The sequence below is a fragment of the Enhydra lutris genome, unplaced genomic scaffold (genome assembly GCF_002288905.1).
Source record: "Enhydra lutris kenyoni isolate GAN:26980312 unplaced genomic scaffold, ASM228890v2 scaffoldscaffold82, whole genome shotgun sequence".
NCBI lineage: Eukaryota > Metazoa > Chordata > Mammalia > Carnivora > Mustelidae > Enhydra > Enhydra lutris.
In genome coordinates this window covers 1253097-1269055 of record NW_019154166.1, presented here as the reverse complement: position 1 = coordinate 1269055, position 15959 = coordinate 1253097, and the positions used below count along the sequence as shown (strand labels likewise).

The 15959-nt window shown below is 44.7% G+C and overlaps 1 protein-coding gene across 2 annotated transcripts in view; it reads left to right on the top strand.

Annotated features, from left to right (window-relative positions):
- LOC111161108 (rabaptin, RAB GTPase binding effector protein 1) overlaps positions 1-15959 on the top strand; it is an 88822-nt gene that overhangs the window by 34470 nt on the left and 38393 nt on the right. The gene's annotated exons all lie outside the window — the stretch shown is intronic.

Here is a 15959-nt window from a genome sequence, read left to right as displayed (position 1 = left end):
CTGCTCCCCCCCCCCCCTCTCTGTCTGCCTCTCTGCCTGCTTGTGATCTCTGTCTCTCAAATAAATAAATAAAATCTTTAAAAAAATAAATAAAAAGAATGGAACTGATAGAACACGTTGGAAAATGCAGGATTCAGGCTTTCCCTTATCTTTGAGCTTCACAAGGATACGCGCTGTAGGGAGGCTCCAGCACCCTGGGACACGGGGCTCTCGGTGGTCTTCCCACCCGAGAGCGAGCCCAGGCCAAGTGGCCTCGGGGTGTTCTACTGAGAGCCTTGGCTGTGTTGCAGACTGTCACACGTTGATGCTTCCTGGAGGGGATCCTGCAGATGATCACTTACTTACCAGCAAAGACCCAGGACTCCAGTGAGGCAGATGCGGTGCTGGGTGCTGGCTGGAGCCGGAGCCGCAGTGCCAGGGTTCTGGAACTTCTAGAACTGGAGCTCGAGCAAGGAGAGAAGGAAGGCTTACAAGACAGATGCGGGAACGTGTTGATGGCCTGGCCCTGAAGAGTCAGGACAGGCTTACACGTTGGGTGTTGATGTAGGAAAATACAGCTGTGGCTTCTGCAGCCCCCAGCAGTGGTTCCCAGAGTGTGGTCACAAAACAGCAGCATCGGGGTTGCAGTCACCTGGGTCGCAGTCACCTGGGAAGCTTGTTAGAAATGTATGGTTTGGGTCCTGTCTCATGCTTGACCAGCTCAGGGTCCAGCAGTCGGTGTTTTAATTGGGCGACTCGATGCTGGGTGAAATCCTCCGAGAGCTCGTCAGAACACAGTGTGTTGGGGTGGTGCCCAGGAATCTGCATTTCTGATGAGCTCTAGGTATGTGCAGTTTGTGAGCCGCTGCTCAAGACTGGTGATCAGCCAGCTTTGAAGTTCCATTTTGTGGAAGCACTCCATCAAGTCATCGTGTATACCCTTACACCTTTCCTGAAGGTGATGCTTAAAATGTTTTATTTTAAATTTAAAAAGGTACAAAAGATACAAATTCTGTATTATTGTCAACATTAAGAATTTAAATTAAGACGCCTGGCTGGCTCAGTTGGTTAAGCGGCTGCCTTCGGCTCAGGTCATGATCCCAGCGTCCTGGGATCGAGTCCCACATCAGGCTCTTTGCTCAGCAGGGAGCCTGCTTCTCCCTCTGCCTCTGCCTGCCACTCTATCTGCCTGTGCTCACTCTTGCTCTCTCTCTGACAAATAAATAAATAAAATTAAAAAAAAAAGAATTTAAATTAAAACCTCATGCTCTTAAACATATCCAGCAGAATCAATCAGTGATTTAATATCTTTCACCATTCATTTTAAGAAAAATACTTGAATAAGATCTTCAGCAGAAATTTTACATTTTTTCCCCCTCCTTGTGTTGGGTTTTCAGTTCTACAGCTCCCTCAGAATTTTATTCTAAAAAGTTTTTTTTTCCCGTGTTTTAGGAACACAGACTTGAGTGTTGTGCATCAGAATTTGACTTTGTTAGAATAGAGATTGTGCGGCTCACCCTAGAGCCTGACTCATCGGGTCTGCGGGGTCCTAGAACTGACACTTCTAGTGAGTTAGCAGGTGGTACTGATGCTCTTGGTTCAGGGACCACACTTGGGGAGTCATGGGTGGTACTTGATGCTCGAAAGCCCTTTTCAAAGAAAATTTCATCGGACTTGTCTGCGACAGAAATTGCTTACATATTTCTAATGCACTGACTTACCGTTACAGTTATTAATACGTGCACAGTTGAACACACTACATACATTCTATACATTTAAAATATAATAAAGTGTGAAACTTGTTGGAAATGCAGGTACATTACATATTGGAAATGCAGATACAATTGGATTTCCCTCCCAATTAAGTCGTAACCTCTGTGTGAGTAATATTTACTTGTAGAAAAAGGTAAGTTTTGGGTTTTTTAAAAAAAAATTATTTATTTGAGAGAGAGAGCACAAGTGGGAGTAGAGGGGGTCAGAGGGAGAGGGAGAGAGAGACCCAAGCAGACTCCCTGCTGAGTGCAGAGCCCAACACAGGGCTCGATCCCAGGACCCTGGGATCATGATCTCAGCCAAAGGCAGATGCCTAACAGACTGAGCCCCCCAGGTGCCTCCAGTTTTTTTTTTTTTTTTTTTTAAATAAAGATGAGTGCTGAGAACCCTTAGTCTTATAAATAAGTATATGGAAATAGAAGGTTTATTTTATTTTATTTAAGATTTTATTTATTTATTTGAGAGAGAATGAGCATGAACAGGGCAAGGGCAGAGGGGAAGGGAGAAGCAGGCTCCCCGCTGAGCAGGGAGCCTGATATGGGGCTCCATCCCAGGACCCTGAGATCATGACCTGAGCCGAAGGCAGACAGTTCTTCACTGGCTGAGCCCCCCAAGCACCCTAGAAGGTTTATTTTATGTGATGATTTTTCCATTCTCTTACGGTCTCTCTGAATTACATGTTAAGTCACATAGTCCTCAGCTTCGAAAGTACTTCTCGTCTGTCGGCCAGCAGCCCGCTCAGGCTTCCTCCGGTGTTATTGGAAGTGGACTTCGCAGTCGCCTGACCTGATGCAGGCCTGTTACCCAGTCGTTAGCTGTGCGCTTTTCCATCGCTAGTCCTGATGCTTCACATTGTCCCTCTGGTTGGACACGGGAGAGGAGGTTATTCATGGGGCGGTGACCCACAGTGCGGGGCGGGCAGAAGGCCGTGTCTCGTTACATGGGAGAGCGCTGTTGAGGGAAGGGAGGTGGGCAGGGGACTCTGCCCTCATACTCCGCAGGGGTCTGTGTGCTCCACTGAGGACCCTGCCCTGCGAGCTCCCTGCAGGCTATAGGTGGCCGCGCTTGGAGGGGTCAGGAAAGATTGTAAGTGGTCGTGCGCAGCAGGTGTCGAGAGCACAGTGGGACGCAGTGGCGCAGGACACCTGGTAAGGCTCAGCTGAGCAGAGTCACAGGGACGGACCGGTTTGCGTCAGTGACACAGCCATGTGTGTGCGTGGAGGTGAGATAGAAAATGCATCTTTTGCTGTGAACTGTGTTCAGACAAGCTTGAGAGCTGTGTAGGCCTCACGGAGTGCATCCAGCACAGCACAGGCTTGCTGCCTGTTGTGGGGTGCGGCTGCCTCCCCTCTCGATCTAGTTCCTTCGAGGCCCACAGGGAGGGAACGCTGGCGCTCCTGTCTTAGCACGGCACACGGTGCAAGTCACTGCGGAGGCTGGGGTGATTGAGTTACGGTTTTATCTCCAAACAAGTATGGTCTTCAGGAGCAGATCGTGTGTTTGCAGAGTCATCGTTTGAACGTATGTTGAACGTCATGAGAAGTTCTGTCTGGTTCTTCCATGTGTCTCTGTGACTTCGTTAACGCTCCCTGAGAAAGCTTGTTCCAGCCTCGAACTGAGGAGGCACCACTTTGAACGGTGCAGTGGTGTGTCCTTGTTGGGGGACCTGTGGTACCTTTCATGTCCGTGCGCGGTGGCACACGGCTCGCCTCTGGTGACCGGTGAACGCGCCGCCGCCTTAGCTGGGGCGTCCCGTCCCTCCTCCGCGGTCTCCAGCAGCCCTTCCTGCGCTCGCTCTTTCAGTCTGGCTTACTCCGTAAACTCAAGTTAGTCTTGCCCCAAGTTTGTTCATTTTGTTTTCTCGTTTCCTCTGTCCCCAAATAAAGCTGTTAGGGTTTCCTTTGTTTTCTTATTTTTTGTTTTTAAATTATAAGATGGACTTTCCTGTAAGGTTCTTCAGAACGGAAAATAATCAAGTACCTCTCATTTCTGAAATACGTGATCCTTTGCGGTTTTCAGTCTCTGACCCAGACAGCTTGAACTGTGGGTTCGTTCAGAAAACAGTGTGGGTATGTCAAGTTACTGTGAGGACACCGAGACCTAGTAAGCGATCTGTGAGCGCGTTCGTGTCTGCATTGTCTGGAGTTCCTGGCGAACTTCAGCCGGCTGTGGAGGGGACGTCACTTTTCACAAAAGTTCGGAAGAAATAATGTGACCCCTTTTAAGAGTTTTTGGTGTCATTTCTAAAGAAAATGCATAGTCTGTAAAAGGTAAATGTTGATTCAGTTTCAGTCCTGGCCGTTTCCCTATGTCATAATGAAAATAAAGACGTACGGCTGTCCCCTAAAGCGGCAGCTTCTGGTACAGCGTCTGCTGCAAATGTGAACCTGGTCTTCGTGGTCACAGATGGCGGCAGCGTAAGTCATGGGTTTGACGTATTCAGCATGTCTTCAGCATCCAGCAGACCAGGTCAAGGTGACTCTGGAAGTCCAGACATCTGTATTTGTCCCAATAGCTGCAGCGTTTGCTTTGGTGTGGTAATAGCTGCGCTCTCGTGTTTGGAGAAGGGCCAGCGGAGAAGTACGGACAGTATGAGGAAGGCTGCGGAAAGAGGTTAGGACTTCGGACTCCTCTCAGCTGCCCCTTCCGACCTTGGTACCTGCTCTTTTCTCAGCTGCCTTCAACTGGGTATGTTCGTGTTTCTGAAAGCTCTGTTGCTTTTCCACTGAACTTGAAGAAAACGCATTCAGCTTTGAAAAGAAGTGTGTGGTTTGGCTTTCTGGATTCGCCAACCTCAGTATACAGCTTGGCACTATGCCAGGGTTTGGTTTTGGAAATCCTCAGTCTTGGGCAGTAGGAGAAGCTCTGTTATGTGAAGCAGCAAACAGAAGGCGAGAGAGTTTGGAGTTTGAAGGAAAATAGTAGAGCTATAACACGCATTCATCACCAGAAGACAGATTTTCTAGGGCTGTTGGGAAGGACTTTATCTGTGGGCCTAGTTTCTGTAAAGCCCAGGCACTGACCAATCAGAGTTTCAGTAGTTCTGTGCCAGGTTAAGGAAGATGTTTGTGGTTCAGGCGCTGTGACCTTACACTGAGATATGGAAATAAATCTAGGTATATTAAATAAAATTGAAAGCCATTAGAAATCTTAGAAACAACAAATAAATGGAAATAAGGTAAATAGATGGTTTAAACTGTAGATAAGGCACAGAGATTTCAGTGAATAAGAAAATGGTATTTGGGAGCTCCCCTTCTCAGTGAGACAGAGCGAGAAGGATCAAAGGGCAGCAGACATAGAGGCTCCAATGAGTCTCGAACATGTTTCTGAAAAGAGTTGTGGGGCGCCTGGGGGCTCAGTCATTAAGGGTCTGCCTTCTGCTGTGGTCATGATCCCAGGGTCCTGGGATGGAGCCCCACATCAGACTCCCTGCTCGGTGGGAAGCCTGCTTCTCCCTCTCCCACTCTCCCTGCCTGTGCTCCTTCTCTGTGTCTCTCTCTGTCAAATGAATAAAATCTGAAAAAATAGTAATAATAAAATAAAAAGAGTTGCAGGAGGGGCACCTGGGTGGCTCAGTGGGTTAAGCCTCCACCTTCGGCCCAGGTCATGATCTTGGGGTCCTGGGATCGAGCCCCGCATCGGGCTCTCTGCTCAGCCAGCGGTGAGCCTGCTTCCTCCTCTCTCTGCCTGCCTCTCTGCCTACTTGTGATCTCTCTCTCTGTCAAATAAATAAATAAAATCTTAAAAAAAAAAAAAGTTGCAGGAGAAGACAGAGGAGGGTTAAAATATTTGAGGAGATGCTAACTGAGGTTTTTCAGGGATTAAGAAAAAAAGTGAGTCCTTAACATAAATACTGAGTACCAAGTAGATATGTAATAGTAAATTCTTATTTTGATGTATCATAAACTGTAGAACAGTAAAGCTGTAGAATAGTAAATTCTACTATAAGTAGATAAGTAAAGTAAATAAGTAAATAAAGTAGATAAGTAAATAAGCTGTAGAATAGTAAATTCTTATTTTGACGTATCATAAGCTGTAGAACACCAAGAATGAAAAGAAAATATGGAAGGCTAACAGAAGAAACAGGTTATTGGGAGATGCCACATAAACAAAATCTATTACAGGAGACAAATACCTTCAAGGTGCAGAGAAAAGTAAGTCTCAACCTCAAATTTTATATGTAGCTGAGTTATTCAAGAATGAGAGCACCGGGGCGCCTGGGGGGCTCAGTGGGTTAAGCCTCTGCCTTCGGCTCAGGTCATGATCTCAGCGTCCTGGGATGGAGTCCCGCGTCCAGATCTCTGCTTGGCAGGGAGCCTGCTTCCCCCCTTCTCTGCCTGCTTTTGATTCTCTGTCAAATAAATAAATAAAATCTTAAAAAAAAAAAAAAAGAACGAGAGCACAATAGGTATTTTAGGTATATGGAATCTAAGAGCACTTAGCCACACGAATCACCGGAAGAACCAGTAGAGACGGCATTTGCAAGAAGAGTAAATGGAGGGAGAATATAGGGTAGAAGAAACAATATCAGCCTAGAAACAGTAAGTCTGACTGTAAAAACCAGAACCAAAAAACTTCATAACTCATGTTAGGTTTTAAAAGAAGAAAGTGAAACAAATGAAACAGTAAGAACAAGATTGGGGCCTACTCAACACACGTTGAAGGAATGTAGAAGGCTATCTCATAATGAGACAATCTACCGAGAAGATACAGCCATCACTGGGGCGCCTGGGGGGCTCAGTCGGTTAAGCGTCTGCCTTCAGCTCAGGTCACAATCCCGGGGTCTGGGGATCCTGGGATTGAGCTGTGCATTGGGCTCCTTGCTCCACAGGAAGTCTGCTTCTTCCTCTGTTTTTCCCCCTGGCTTGTGCTCTCTCTCTCTCTCGTTCATTCTCTCTCTCTCAAATAAATTAAAGTCCTAAAAAAAAAAAAAAAATACAATCATGAACTTGTATGTACTCAACGAAATCCCCATGACATGCCATGTAAAACAGAAGGTTGATAGAATTAAAGGAAGACATCAACAGACGCACAGGAAGGAGTTATTTAATACTGTATTGATTGCTAGATCAAGTAATAGGTAAGATGTAATAGCTTTGAGCAACAGAATTTTAAAAAGCTTGATCTAGGAATTCTGTACCCAAGGAATCAAAAAATGTTCATTCCTTTTATATTCATGTTATTCTATTTTATATTTTATTTTATTTATTTATTTATTTATTATTATTATTTTTAAAGATTTTATTTATTTATTTGACAGAGAGAGATCACAAGTAGACAGAGAGGCAGGCAGAGAGAGAGAGAGAGAGGGAAGCAGGCTCCCCGCTGAGCAGAGAGCCTGATGCGGGACTCGATCCCAGGACCCTGAGATCATGACCTGAGCCGAAGGCAGCAGCTTAACCCACTGAGCCACCCAGGTGCCCTCTATTTTATATTTTATATATAAAATATATTTATATATTTTTATAATATATAAAATATATATTTATATATATTATATATATATTTTATATATATTTATAAATTATATATACTATAAAATAACATAATATATAAATATGTATTTATAAATATATAAATATATATTTATAAATATATATAACATATATTTAATATATAAACATAATATATATTTTATATATATTATAAAAATATATAATATATAAATATATATATTTATATATTATATATTTTTATAATATACATAAAATATAATATATATTTTTTATATATTATAAAAATATATATATTTATATATTATATATTTTTATAATATATATAAAATATATATTATATTTTATATTCCTTTTATATTCATAAGGAACACAAAAAAATGGCCTGTGTACATATATCTCAAGAACTCAACGTAGTAAAAAAAATAAGACTACTTATGTTTTCTTACCTAATTCTGTTAAAGATTTTAAACAGTAACGTAAGTGTTTTGTAAAAGTTTGGGAACTAAGAATGCATTCCTGTTGGTCTTAAGTTAAAGAGGAAATCACAATGGAGGTCACAATATCTGAGAATATGGTGAAGATACTTGTGGAAAGCAGCTAAAACAATACTTAGAGAATAAGCTTTTAAGTTTAAAAGCATTTATTAAAATTAAATAATTAAAAGACAGTGAGAGATTGAAAGATAAATGATCTGGGGCCCCTGGGTGGCTCAGTCGGTTAAGCATCTGCCTCTAGCTCAGGTCATGATCCCAGGGTGCTGGGATCGAGCCTTACGTTGGTCTCCTTGCTCAGTGGGGAGCCTGCTTCTCCCTCTCCCTCTGCTGCTCCCCCTGCTTGTGCTTGCTCTCTCTGTCAAATAAATAAAATCTTTAAAAAGAAAAAGAAATGATTTAAGTGTTTAGCTCTGGAAGCTAGAAAAAGAGTGAACATAAAGAAAGAAGAAAAAAAATTAGAAAATGATGAAATGGAAAGCAAAGTTAATAGTTAAGAAGCTCAATAAAATCGAAAGCTCATCTTTTGGAAAAAACAAGACAATTACTGATGGAGTAGAACTGTAAAAGCATAAGAACACTGTGTATGTCTGTGCCAAAAGTCTTGGCTATTGAGTTGAATAGTATCCCAGGATATATGAATTACCAAAATCACCTCAAATAGAAAACTTGAATAAAGCATAACCGTAAGAAAAACTGAGTCAATAAACAATTCTTATTTATAAAAGATGCCACAGGCACAGGGAAGTTTTGTTAAATACACAAGGAAAATTTGTTTCTTTTATATGCTATGTCAAAAACAAAAAGAGAGCCATCCATTTCATCTCGTGGAATTAGGCTAATCCCAATACCTAACCAAGAAGCACAGATACTAGCATACAAATAAACCAATCTCATTTATGACTACAGAGTTTAAAACCCTAAATAAAATTGACTTCGGGGAAGAAGGAGCTGGAGGGGAACCTATGGATTGAGAGAGAGAGCACATGTTGAAGCATTTATGTACCTTATTGGAATTTGACTCAAAGCGCTGAACTGTTAAGAATTCAGACAACAGAACTTCGCGGCACTGACAGCGTGTTTGATGGCATTCAGACGTCACGTTTTTCAGCCGTGAAGATGATCCTTCCAAAGTGAAACTAGCCAGAAAGAGACAAGTAATGTATGATTCCACTTACGTGAGGAGGACGGACGGGAATCCACTGGAAGCCTGTTTGAGCAGTAATGGGAGTTCAGCAGGGTTGCAGGGTACGCGATAAGTACACAGAATGCAGTTGTATTTCTTCTTCTGCAGTTTTGAGTTCAGTTCCAGTTAGCGAACGTGCAGTGTAATGCTAGTTGTGCGTGTGCAGTGTGGTGACTCAGCACTGTGCTACGCTGCCAGGCGCCCATCGCAAGTGTACGCCCGAATCCCCACCACCTGCTTCACCCGTCCCCCAGCAGCCTCCCCCCGTAACCTGCTCTCTAGTTAAGAGTCTGTTCCGTGGTTTGCCTCTCTTTTTTTCCTTTTTTTTTTTTTTTTTAAAGTGGAGCCCAACATGGACTTGAACTTACCACCCCAAGGTCAAGACCTTAGTCGAGACTGAGTCACACGCTTAACCAGCTGAGCCACCCCGACGCCTCATTTGTTTTGTTTCTTAAATTCTACATACGAATGAAGTTGGATGGTATTTGTCTTTCTCTGACGGACTTGCTTTGCCTTATAGTCTGTAACTGAGCCATGTCTTTGCAAATGGCAAGATTTCTTTCCTTTTTATGGCCAAGTAATATTCCATCTCTCTCTCTCTCTCTCTCTCTCTCACACTCCCCCCCCCCCCCCCACACACACACCCCGCATCTTCTTTACCCATTCATCATCTGATGGACACGTGGGCTGTTTCCATAATTTGGCTGTTGTAGAGAATGCTAATGTACACATGGGGTGCATGTATCCCTCGGAATCAGTATTTTGCATCTTTGGGTAAACCCCTAGTAGTGCAGTTGCTGGGTCGTCGGGTTGCTCTGCTTTTAACTTGCCCAGAGCGGCTGCACCAGTTTGCTTTCCCAGCAGCAGTGCAGGAGGGTCCCCCTCTTCTCCCCATCCTCGCCGGCATCCATGGTTTCTTGTGGTGTTGATCTTTGACGTTCTGATGGGAGGGAGGTGGTACCTCCTTGTAGTTTTGTTTGCGTGTCCCTGCTGACCAGTGATGTTGAGCATCTTTTCGCGTGTGTGATGGCCATCTGGACGTGTTCCTCGGAGAAATCACTATTCATGTCTTCTGCCTATGTATTAACTGGATTATTCATGTTTTGGGTGTTGAGTTATACAAATTCTATACAGATTTGGGCCACTGACCCTTTATTAGATACATCATTTGCAAACATATTCTCCCATTCTGTAGGTTGCCTTTTAAGTTTTATTGATTGTTTCCTTTGCTGTGCAGAAGCTTCCTATTTTGCTACAGCCCCAATAGTTTATTTTTGCTTTTGTTCTCCCTTGCATCAGGAGACTTATCTAGAAAGAATCTGCTACAGCAACGTCAAAGAAGTTACTGCCTATGTCCTTCTCTATGATTTTTATGGTTTCAGGTCTCACATTTAGGTCTTTGGTCTATTTTTTAATTTATTTTTGTGTATGGTGTAAGGAAGTGGTCCAGTTTCATTCTTCTGCACGTGCCTGTCCAATTTTTCCAACACTCTTGGTTGAAGAGATCTTCTTTTCCCCATTAGACGTTCTTTCCTGCTTTGTCAAAGATTAATACACCTGTGGGTTCAAATTGATTATATTTCTATACACTTGCAATGAGTAATCTGAAAATGGAACTAAGGAAATAATTCTGTTTATAGTAGCATCAAAATTTGTGATATATTTAGGAAGAAATATAACAAAATAATTGTAAAACTTGTACTTTGAAAACTTTCAAAATGGTGTTGAAAAAACTGAAAGCGATCTAAATAACTGGAAAAACTTTCTATGTTCATATATCAGAAGACTTAGTATTGATGGGACCCCCCGATGGGTGTACAGATTTAATGCAGTGTCTTCCATCATCTCAGTTCTTTTTGATAGATGTGGACAAGCTGATCCTCCAAATGATTCAACCGTGTTAGGGATCCAGAATAGCCAAAACGTTCTTGGAAAACAAGAACAAAGTTGGAGGACTCACTTAGCCCGGTTTCAGAACTGGCTACGAAGCGGTAGTGGTCAAGACAGTGTGGTGCTGGCACAGGTGTAAGTAGTAGCTCCGCGAGGTAGAGCTGGGATCCAGACACTGACCTCCTCCCGCGCGTGGTCAGCCCGCTGTGTGCAAGACGACCGAACGGCCCAAGTGAGGAAGGACCATCTTTCCAACAGACCGTACCGAGACATCTCGGTATCCCCGTGTATACAGATCCACTTGGAGTGTGTCAAGGACCAGGGTTTAAAAGACAGACTGTAAAACTCTTACAGGAAAACCTAGGGATCAATCCGTGCAACCTTGGAATTGAGCAGCGCCGTCTCCTGTAGGACGCTGCGAGCCCAGGCAACCAGTCAGGAAGCAGACAGAGCGCGCTTCATCAGAGTTAAATGCTTTTATGTTTTCAAGGACACTGTCAGGGAAGTGAAAAGACAGCCCACTGGATGGGAGACATTTTTGCAAATACCGTATCGGATGAGGGACTTTTATCTCTATATATCAGGAGCCCTTACAGCTAAGTAATACAAAGACAGCCCAGCGGAAAATGGTCAACAGACACTGGTCTGTTGACAGACATTGACATTTGACAGACAGTGGTCGGTAGACCTTTCTCCAGAGAGGTCGCCCAGGTGGCCGACACACACACATGATTAAGATACTCAGTGTCCTTAGGATCGGAGAAGCGCACGTCAGAGTGACGGTGAGATGCCGCTTCACGCCCCAGGATGCCCGTGTCAAGAAGTCCGGTAATAATAGGTGCGGACGAGGATGCGGAGAACCGAGTGTCCTCACACACTACCAACAGGATTGTTAAATGGCCCAGAGGTACGGGAGATAGTCTTCCAGTTCTTAACGTGGTGACATAGTTACCACGTGACCCAGAATTTCACCCCTAGCTTTATACACAGGAGAGGAAACGCGCAGCAGCATTATTCAGAAGAGCCAAATGGGGGGAACAGCCCAGATGGCACCTGATGAACAGACATATTATTTTTATTATTCCTGCATAAAAAGGAATGAAGTCCTGACGCTACCGCAGGGTTGAGCTTTGAAAGCGTCATGCCGAGTGACGAGCGAGTCACAGGATCATGTATGATGACATTTCTGTGAAATGGCCAGGGTGTGTAGATGGTTGACAGGGGTGGAAAGTCCATTAGTGGTTCCTTGATACTGGGGGGTAGAGAGTTGGGAGGTCATAAAGAGCCCTGAGTTTCCCTCTGGGAGGATTGAAATGTTCCCAGATAGGTTGTGGTGATGGTTTCTGAGTTGGAATGTAGTAAGGCAATGAGGTACCACCACACACGTGTTGTGATGGCCCGAGAAACACTGGCCCTCCAGCAATGCTGCTGCTGAGGAGCAGCCGTTGGAACGTCCTTCCGTTGCTGGTGGGAGTACACAGTGGTATGGTCGCTTTGGGAGGTAGCTGGGCAGTTTCTTACAAAAACTAAACCTACTCTTACCTGATATGATTCAACAGTTTTCCTCCTCAGTATATGCCTGAGGGAATTGAAAACTGTCCATGCAGTTATGGACTAATAATTACCCAGACTTGAAAGCAATCAAGATGCCCTCTAGTAGGTGAACGGATAAGCTGGTACATCCAGACAGTGGAATATTTAGCCTCAAAAAGGATGCTGTTGGATTGTAACTGTGGGACACCCCAGAAAAGGCAAGACTGTGGAGATAGTGAAATGATGAGTGATTGCCAGGGCCTGGGAGGGAAGGAGGAATGAATGGGGCAGAGAGGACTTGTAGGGCGGGGAACTCTTGTGTGTGATCCACGGGGGCGGAGACATGTCATTGTGAGTTAGTCTCATGTAGACCGTGGGGTGTGTCATGTAATATGTGTTTGTAGGGTGTGCACAGGAGGGGAGCTTGTGCGGGGTGGGGCAGGGAGGGTATGGGAGCTCTGTACTTTCTGCTCCATCTTGCCGTGAGCAGAAATGGCTCTAAAAAATAAAGTTCATCAGTTTAAAATGCCCGAGGCTAGTCTCATAGTAGCGTGTTGCGGAGGGCACGTGGGTGCGAGGGGCAAGACGGCCCGCCGGTCTGTGCTTGCGGGAGCTGCGTAGCGGGTGCACAAGGTTTGTAACGGTCACTTCCGAATCTGGTAGGGGAGGACTCCCCACGTCATCAGAACGATGTGTCTCTATGAAACTGCACAAAAGTAGACAGAATAGGACAAGAACTGCTGTGTCAGGCCGCGCTGTGCAGCTCTGGTGGGAGAGAGCCCCCCTGCAGGCGAGAACGTCCGTAACCAGGCCCTCGCGTGAGCACAAGGTTTTACTACAGCTTGGACGCTGGTACATCCGGTGTGTTACTCGTGACAGCAGCACTGTGTGTGTGCAAGGACATAGTCACATTTTAGAGATGCATGTTGTGGTATGTTAGGTGATGTTCTGTTGTTTCTGGGGCTTATTTTCAAGATACATGGTAGAAAAGCGATGGCTGAAATCAGTGTGTTTGGATCTTGGTGCATCTTGGTGATGGGTACGTGACAGATTGTTGTACTAGATTCTGAGTTTCGGAGTACGTTTGAAAATCTTTATCACTACATATACAAAACCAAAATGGATAAATTACTGTTCTTTAGTTGGTTTTTTTTTTTTTTTAAAGCAAGGGGTTGCAATTTTTTTTTTTTTTTTAAGATTTTATCTATTTATTTGACGGAGAGAGACACAGTGAGAGAGGGAACACGAGCAGGGGGAGTGGGAGAGGGAGAAGCAGGCTTCCCGCTGAGCAGGGACCTGGATGGGGGACTCAATCCCAGCACCCTGGGATCATGACCTGAGCCAAAGGCAGGAGCTTAACCGACTGAGCCACCAGGCGCCCCAGATAACTGTTCTTTAATAATAACTTGTACCATTGCAAACATTTGAAATGTTTGGTACAGAAAATGTAGGTTTTTCTAAGTTTTAACTTCTTTTTGTTTCTTCATTAAATATATATATTTAAGGAATATGTAGCATATAATATAGATCTTATCTCAATATACATAAGTCAGGAACTAAATTTGACCTAGTCTTCCTCTAGGCCCTCTGTGCTGCTTTTACCCTGTGGAAACATGCCACAAATTAGCATTTAAGTTTGGTATTTGTTGTTTTTCTGTTCATAGTGACCACATGTTAGTCTGGGTAATTTCCAGTAAATAAAAAGGAGCAGGGGTAATCAGCATGAGCAGGTGTGAGTGTATAGACTTGAGCCTTAACAAAATTGTAGCTCTCAGAAAAGACCAACGTATTCCAAAGATAATGCTTTTTCTTTTATTTCACATTTCACTCAGAACACGGAGGTTATGCACACAGCTTTCCTTCTGTGGCTTCACGTGTGTGGTCCTGGGGTCCTTCCCACGCACCCATCGCTGTTTCCTACATACCCGTCTTTCCTCCCAGACAGGTCATTACTTTCTGCAGTTAACGTTCTTATCACTTTCTCTGGCTAGTGTTTCAAAATGGTTTTTTTAAGATTTCTTTATTTATTGGAGGGTGTGTGAGGCCGTCGGGCAGACTCCCCACTGAGCATGGAGCCTGTGGGGCTCTATTCCTCCGCCCTGAGATCATGACCTGAACCAAAACCAAGACTCAGATGCTTTGCCAGCTGAGCCACCCAGGCACCCCCAGGATGTTTTGATACTGACGTCGACGCAGGTGTTGTGGAAGTAAAGTCTCTGCGCGACTTACGATGAGCGTGACTAGTGCTTCCCCCGTTGCCCGGCCGGCCTGTGCGGGGTGGTGATTGATGTCCTCATAACGTTGAAAAGTCCTTTACTGTTATCGAGTTGATTTTTTTTAAAGATTTTATTTATATGTCAGAGAGAGAGAGAGGTTGAGCACAAACAACAGGAGCAGCAGAGAGAGAGAAGCAGGCTTCCCGCTGAGCCGGGAGCCAGTGCGGGGCTTGACTCCAGGACCCCAGCATTGTGATCTGAGGGAAGGCAGACAGTTAATGAGCGAGCCACCCAGGGGTCCCTCGATTAGCTTTTTCTAGTACTTAGAAATTCATGCCAAGAAGCGTTGCCGCCACCTCGGCTTGAGCGTGGTGTGATTCCTTCATGTTGTGCGGCAGCCGGTGACAGAGTTAGGTCCTCAGACTGCTGTCCTGGCCCGTCCGCTTCATTACTGCGGTCTGTAAAGGAAATCGGCGACTTCGCGTAGAGACGCACGGTTCTCCTGCATGAGTGTCTCATACCTTTGATGGTGGAAGCCATGGAAAAGTCAAGAGACAAGCAGCTGGGAGAGTGTTCTCAGAAAGCAGGGTCAGTCAGTACCGGGATGTGTCAAATACTCTTCTCCATCAGAGGAAAGGTGGTTCGTTAGAGACCCAGGCAGGGGCCGTTACTGAAGAAGAAACGCAGGCATTAACTGTCTAAAAGATACTCAGCCTCACTGCCGATGGGGGCTAGAGATTACAGCTCTCGCCGGCTTCTCCCCGAGACGTGGGCAAGGAGTGTAAGCAGTGGCGAGTAGTGACCGTTGGTAAGTGTACGGGGAGCAGGTGCGCCCCCACGTACTGTTGGCAGGTGCGCCCTGTGCAGAGTCAGTTGGCCAAACACACGCCCTAGCTGGGCTTGCACGTCAGATAACTTAACACTTAAGAGGCAGTCAAGAGATGTGGGAAAATTCATCCTGACTTTAAGAAATCCTTGATCTTGTATGGCTACCGTATACTCTGGCTATTTTCCTCCTCTGTTAACTGTTTCTGGAATGTTTACTTTGTGCAAGTGTTGGACTACTAGGTATTTTCAGTAGATTGTCTTATCATTAAAGCAGCCTTCTGAGATGGGTGTTTCTAATCCCGGTTTTGTAGATGTGGAAACTGAGGCCAGAGAGGTTAAATCCGTTCATTAGCCAGTGGTGAAAGAGGTTCAGCTTAGCGTTAGAACTACGGCCTTAATCACTGTCTGGTCGGATAATTAAGTAAGTAATGGCTTTATGATACCCTGTATACCTTAACTTTTATGTTTATTAAAATAATTCCATTTTGGGGACCCCTGGGAGGCTCAGTCAGTTGAGCGTCTGGCTCTTGGTTTCGGCTCAGGTCATGATCCCAGGGTCCTGGGATGGAGCCTGGCATCAGGCTCCCTGCTCAGCCGGGGTCTACTT